General features: G+C 38.2%; 1 non-coding gene and 1 pseudogene across 1 annotated transcript; both read right to left on the bottom strand.

The window, feature by feature from the left end:
• Positions 1 to 256: 256 nt before the first annotated feature.
• Positions 257 to 2,944, bottom strand: LOC149140993 (putative pentatricopeptide repeat-containing protein At5g65820 pseudogene; annotated as a pseudogene).
• Positions 2,945 to 6,768: 3,824 nt separating this feature from the next.
• Positions 6,769 to 6,994, bottom strand: LOC149140992 (small nucleolar RNA U3). Its single transcript, XR_016265355.1, has one exon. It is a non-coding gene; the product is annotated as a small nucleolar RNA U3 (small nucleolar RNA).
• Between the last annotated feature and the right edge of the window lie 547 nt (positions 6,995 to 7,541).

Genomic DNA, 7,541 nt, shown 5'->3' with positions numbered 1-7,541 from the left:
TTATATCCCTTGAGACAAATTATCAGATCCACCATTCAATGGTGCTGTTTATATATCACAGAAAACAGTAATTTGAAATCGTAGATAAATTATATAAATTTTCAAATAGCAAACATTTACTCCTCTAATCTGGCTGAGACCATACTTTAAAAAATCTAAATAATGAAGAAATGTATTGTGAATCTGAAGAACCCCATAGGCAAACAACTAACTCTCTGAAAATTCCCCAAGAAAAATTGAAAGCACATAGCAAAAATTTGTTGGAAATGCAGGCATCTTTCAATCCATTATGTGTTCAGAGATTGTAAGAAATAGGTAATGACACATGTAATTGCAACGTTCAAGAAAGTGGTTAAGCGTTCAACTTGGCATCATAAGCTTCTCTTTTGAAGTAAAGCACATTAGAGCTTGTCTGAGTCATCTCTTATTCATTTCTCATTCTTCTTCCACCACTTTTTCTTGATATCCTTTTTCTCGTCGCTTTTCTGACACGCTGCCTTGCATAGCTCTCACACCCTGTCTTGCTTAGATTCTTCTCAGTTCTCACACGCTGCCTTGCATAGCTCTCACAACCTGTCTTGCTTAGATTCTTCTCAGATATGAGTTCTCTGAGCCTTGTTCTAAGCTCATCTGCAGTGCGCCTGTTGAATAAGTTGCTCAGCCCTTCCATGATCATTTTGTAAGTACCAGGCTGAGGCAGCAGTCCATCCTCTATCATGTTACCACAGTAATTGCAAGCTTCCTCAACCTCGCCGACTGAACACAACCCTTCTATCCAGATCGTGTATGCAAATATATTGGTATGGGAACCACTCTTTTTCATACAATCCCAAATATCAGCAGCCGCTTCAAGTTTCCCTGCTCTCAAAAGTGTATTCAATAGGTCTTTTAGGGTGCCATATAGAGGTGCAGGGAGAAGACCTTTCCCAACCATTTCCTTGAAATATTTGCAAGCATCTGTTAAATTACCTTGATTGTGAAGCCCACGTATAAATATCGTGTAAGCATCAAGATTGGCACTAATGCCATTACTCTCCATATTGTTCCAGATAATTGTGGCCTCGTTTAGTTTCCCTAGCCTGCAAGACAGCCTAAGCAATGGAATATAATTGCGAAGATCTGGGTCACAACCATTCTCTGACATTTTTTGGAAAAGCTCCAGCACTTCTTTCAGTTCCTTCCGTCTTTCATGTTCTCTAAGAAGACGATAATAAGTGATTTGATTGGGAGCACAGCGTTGTTGGATCATATCTTCCAAAAGCTGGTAACCTTGATCTAATTTCCCTGATTTGCAAAAACTGTCGATCAAGATACTATACGTCACCACATCCGGAAAGCATCCATTCCTTTTCATATCTTTAAAGAGCCTTAAGGCTTCTTCTAATCTTTCTGCTGCGCAAAGAGCATGGATCAAGTTTGTGTATGACACTGCATCTGGTGCACATCCCCTGCTCTTCATCTCATTCAACAAATCAAAAGCTTTATGTATTTTCCCTGCCTTGGCATACCCGTTGACAAGTGTGTTGTAAACCACCAAGTCTGGCTCAAACCCCAACACCGCCATTTCATCCAACATGCAATGGGCCATCTCCAAGCTCCCTGTCTTGCACAACCCATTGAGCAGAACTGTATAATTCTTCAAATTCCGTGGGAACCTGGCTTTCATGTCTACAAACAATTCTATAGCCTCTTGAACCTTATCATATTTACACAAAGCATCCAGTAGAGCGCCAAATGTATGTGCATCAGGTTCACAGCCAAACTTGGGCATCTCATCCAAAACATCTATAGCTTTCTGCACCATACTTGCTGCTACAAACTTCCTCATCATAATAATAAATGTCTCAGCTGTGATCAGAGAGGGGTTGGTCTTCCGCATCTCTTCCAGCATTACCCAAATTGTTTCAAATTGAGTCATTCTTCCCATGATATTGATCATAACATTGCATGCCTCATATTTATGAATGTATCCAGGCTGCTTCCCAGCCCACACAAAAAATCTGAAAGCTGGGTTTCCAGCATCCCCGCACTTGTTTAACACTTGAACTACAAGTTCAGGTGTCACACTCACCCGGCATTTGTCTAAGGCCATTTCTAGCATGTCAATGTTATTGTGGAATTTCATGATAACTTTATAGACCTTTTCTATATCTGTCAAACTTTCATCAAAACTAGACCTAAAATTACCTTTTTCTGCAGCCCTTTTGAAGCCCGGTATCCTTGCTTTTGTATCAATCAGGGTATCCAGACTATGATGGACATTTTTCTCTATTGTCAGGTCTTCAAATTCACCCTTGGCAGCTCCGACATCTCTCTCTTTTACTTTCGTATTTACTTTTTCTGTCTGGATTCTTTCGTCTTCAGAATCACTGTAAGTAATGACACAGAAACTAGCAGTGCTCTGCTTGCTGTTTTTGTGCATATCCACATAATTTGAGGAGTACTCAGTTTGAAATACGCATGCTTTCCTGGGTTGCTTCCACCGCCTGAATAAGGAGGGCGAAGCCGGTGACGGTTTGTTGGATCGATTGAAAAAATCATCATTGCTTGTTGAACTGAAAGATGGCTCCAGTACATAATTGGAGCAGCAATCGGCAGTACTAATAGTTGGTTTGGCATGAGAGCAAGTTTTCAAATGGGAAAGGAGATGACATATGGAGAGGAGACTTAATGATTTTGCTTTGTAAGGATAGGTTCTGGAAGTAAAGTTATGTATTGCATCATACCTGCAGCTTCCTCTGGATAAATGCATGAGAGTAATTGGAGTGGAATAAATGTTTATCAAGCCAACAGAAACACAAAGATAGAAGTGCACCAAAAGACAAGAGCCTCATTTCTCGCCATTGACTGTAAATATTTCCGTCTCCACGCTTGATTCAAAGCCGAAAAGCCATTTCTTCGACATTTGTATGGTACTCTTAAATATCGCATAAGGGAATCTAAAGCGGAATAACTATGTATTATGTATCAGACATAATATGGTGTATCATAAATCGTATTTTAAAAAGATGTTTATGTAGAGGAATTAATGGATAGAACTAGAGTTTAATTTTGGGTGTAATAAAGCATTTCAATTTTGCATTTACCAGAGTTCATTTAATATGGAAGTTCTAAGTTATTATAACAATATTTTCTAAAAGAATCTTATTTTTGGCCATTAATTTAAAATGTTTCTATCTCTATTAGGATGAATACTTGATTTTCTAGTCAAAAAGTTATTTTTTCAGCATTTGTACTATATTTTTAAATATAGGATTAGGGCATTTAAAGAAGAATAACCATGTATTATACATAATACAATGGATATAAATCATGTCTTTTTAAATAATTATACAAAGAAACTACTCGATATAATTTAAATTTATATTTGTTTCCATGTAACTAAGCATTTTACTTTCTAACTTACTTCTAACCTATAGCAAAGGGTAAGATATTCTTTAGGGCTTAAGGTCTTTTAATAATAAGGCTCAAAGTCATTATAACAGTATACTCAATATGAGTTCAACATGTCACTTGTAGAGATTGAATATAGGGGGAGAGGATAACATTCTTCCCAACCACCTGAGATAAATCCAATTGACAAACTTACATTATATATAGAAACTAATTGATAGATAGAATTTTCTGTGTGAGATCTTTCACTTTATAATTAGCCCTTATGCTAGCGACTAGTGCAGTGTGAGGATGGAAGTGACAATACCTTGAAATAAATCTTGATCCAATAGGTCATGGTCCTTTTATTGGGCGGATGTACAGGGATCTATTGGATTGTATGCCAGACAGTTTGGAAGGCATCAACATATGGATAGACTCTATCTAGTCTATTGCATCCCTTTCTTCAAACAATGCTAACCTGGATCAAGATTTTTTGCCCGTGGTACTGGATTGGTCAGGGTCAAACCTAACATGGCAGACTCCCTTGCAAGCACTTCTTTAAGAATCCATCCCCCCTTCGATATGATGGTGACTGGTCCTCCCAAGGTGCTTACAAGTCTCCCTCCCTTCGATAGCATGGTGACTGGTCCTCCCAAAGTGCTTACAAGTTTCCCTCCTTTGGGATGTACTTCATCTTGTAGACATGTCAATGGAAGAAACATTATATTTTAGGGAAAGAGACAACCATCCAAACTAATCAGATGCCTTCACAATGATGTAAACATAAGAGGATTTATCTAATGACCTCCATAAAAAATGGTACACATACTTGCAACAATTCCTCTTGAACATCAAGTGCAAGAAGGGTAGCACCAACCACATTATAGACTACCTCAGTCAACCCTTGGTTGTGGAACTAACCATAATTCTTAACTCCTGTGGGATGAGACCAACTTCACTACTACATGTCAGACACTAATTGTAGGAAAAAATGTTTGAGATTCCCACCTCTACAAATTATGTGCTCTTGTACTAGCTAGGTGATCTTTATGTTCCATCAAGTGAGCATGCCTAGTTGATTTGGGAGGCACATTATAGTTGGGTGGTAGTGAACTTTGGTGTGGATAAGATAGTAACATTACTTCATAAGTGTTTTTGTTGGCCAAAGCTATGACAAGATTCTAGCTAGCGTATCGGATTATGCACTAGTTGTAACATCGCTAAGCCAATCATTAAGAAGCAAGGCTTTTACACTCCTCTCCCTATATTAGACAAGCCTTTTGGAGTCATTATCCACGGATTACATGTCAGGTTTTGTGTAAGCTATGATAAGATTCTAGCTAGCATATTAGATTATGCACTAGTTGTAACATTGCTAAACCAATCATTAAGAAGCAAGGCTTTTACACTCCTCTCCCTATATTAGACAAGCCTTTTGGAGTCATTATCCACGGATTACATGTCAGGTTTTGTGTATTTGTGGCCATTGATTAGTTCTTGAATATGGCCAATTTGGCACCATGCAAGAAGAGTATCACAACTAAATCCACGGCTAAACTCTTCATTGATTATGTTTAGGTTCATTTTTAGCTACCTTGGACCATTATTTTAGATAGTGATGACATGTTCCTAAGTACCTTCTAGTCCAATCTATGGTCTCTTATGTATACTAAGTTGACCACATCGATCGTTTTTCACCCCAAATAGATGGATAAATAGAAGCAGTCAATATAATGATTGTGCATATATTACACATGTGCAACTCTATGCATCTACATACATTTTATGAAATACTTCCATATGTTTAGCACAACTATAATAAATCCCTCCATGGATCTATTGGCCATATTCCTTTTTAGCTATCCTCGGGGTTCTAGCCATTAGCCCCCATTAATGTATCTTTTCCCATTAGATCTTCACCTATAGTTTCCTCCCATGCTTAGGATGATGCATATAGAGTAGCCAAATATGTTAAATGGATCCATTACCTTGAATAATAGGTTCCTGATATATTGTAAAAATAGAATGACAAGTACAAGCAATGACATGACCAACATCGAGTTCCACATATTTCTTGTTGGTGATAAGGTGTGGTTACATTTATAGAAAGAGTTCCTCTCAAGCCCCCATAGGAATCTAATACAACTTCAATATGGGACTGACACAATCACAAAGGTTATGGATGAAAATACTTTTGAATTAAGTATTCCCTCTTTCCTTGGCTTGCACCTAGTTTTTAATGTGGAGTTGCTTCGACCATATTTTCCACCTCTATTGTACATATTGGAGGTGATTGAAAAGTTGCCCCCCACATAAATCAATCCCAAATACATTGGGTAAGATATAGTGGATTGGATCATGGATACCAAGATGAAGCATACTTACTAGTAAAACACACGACTTTACAAGGTTGTCAAAGCAGGGTAGCCTCTTCACCAAGGCAAGTGGCTTACCATGAACCAAATTTAGTAAGATTTTACACATACGAAAAGGGAACTTGATGTAATAGATACATGAACCTAAACAACAAGCAGGCTCGGTAGGTATATAGTGGGGAACATCCTATCTTTCCTATGTTATAGAAATCTAGGAAATCAACTTTAGGTCTCGAAAGGTAATTCCATATACTCTCCCACCTTCTCCATCATAAGATCTTGAAGAAGAGAAGGAATAAAAACACCATTAAAGAGGTTGAACATATGGGATAACTGAAGAACCTGTGTTTTAAAATACCCTTCCTCTAGGCCATCAAAGATTTTCCCATTTATAACAAGCTCATCAAGGATGATTGCTTTAAGAGGCCTGAAAGGAAGAAAAGAGATGCCCTCACTATCAATGTTGTTGGGAAACTGGATGATCTATTGCTTGGGAAAGTCATCTCCCCAAAGTATTTGGACCTTGGTAGACCGGTAGTATATGTACATATTAACAACATTGTAGTTCCGAACACATTGTTTGATCTTGGGGCTACAATCAATAACGTGACCAGGGAAGCCATGCTTAAGCTTGATCCCTAGGAAGCCCTAAGGAGGACCACAACGGTGTTACAACTTGCAGACAGATCCACAATAGACCCTGTTGTAACTTAATTTTACTCATGCATTTTATCTTTCTAAATGCGTAAGTTTAAAAAAAAAAAAAATTAATTTCTTTTATTTTGAATAAGTGCCAAATTTGTTTTATTATTATTATTATCAAAATAATTCAATTGTTTCCAAAGAGTTAAGCGTTGGGCACTTTCCAACGGTTCAGATTACACCCGCTTGGATCAACAGCCGACGCTTGGATCAACACCGTGAGAACGCACGCTCCTTCACCGCCCGGAAACGGAAATGGAAATTGAAAACCATGAGAACGCACGCTCCTTCACTCGAAAAGGGGAAAAATTGGGTGAATCCGTCAGAACGCTCTCAGGCCTTCACCGTGTGGAACTGGAAATGTCACAGACGGGACGTTCATCGGGAGAGGGATGGGAGTGGAAACCCCCAGCCATCACAGCATTCGCGCTCTGGCCCGAGAGCCATCGTTCATCTTCCGGATTTTTGTGCTTGTCTGAATAGGAATCTACGCAGACTTTGACGTACAACCTATAGAACAGATCCTGTTCAAGTAAGGTCGTGCTTATAGATGCCCACTACGCCACTTATATACGCCTTCTTCTTTCCTTAGCAAAACGCATGTGGGAAAATAACGTTTTATGTTTTGCTTTCCGAACATGTCGCAAAACTATATTTTGCAACCATTTCCATCCTTCACTTCCATTCCAATTCTATTTTCACTTGCATTCTTGTGTCTTCCGTCAATCGCTTCGTCCTCCCACATTTATTTTTCCACTACTCCCATTAATAATCTACACTACTATCGTCATGGACTGTATTCGCATATGAAGAATGTATGCATGGATGGTCATGGACTGTATTCGCATACGAAGAATGTATGCATGGAAAAGTTTATTGATATACTTGGGGCTTGTTTAATTTTTTTAATTATTTTATTAGAATTGGAAAGATAAAAGAATTTGCCAACTCTCCTGAAAATTATTACTATTTCTTTAGTTATCCATAACTTTCCACTCAAACTACAAGGTTATACCCATGATATTCGATCACAATCAAGTCTTATATGCAAACTTGACTTTTCAATAACACAAAAATTTACAGTTAATA

The sequence above is a fragment of the Pinus tabuliformis genome, chromosome X (genome assembly GCF_031772625.1).
Source record: "Pinus tabuliformis cultivar Carrire ecotype Pingquan chromosome X, CPIR1, whole genome shotgun sequence".
Taxonomy (NCBI): Eukaryota; Viridiplantae; Streptophyta; class Pinopsida; order Pinales; family Pinaceae; genus Pinus; species Pinus tabuliformis.
Note: the sequence above shows the minus strand (reverse complement) of the source record. Positions and strands in the feature narration are given on the sequence as shown.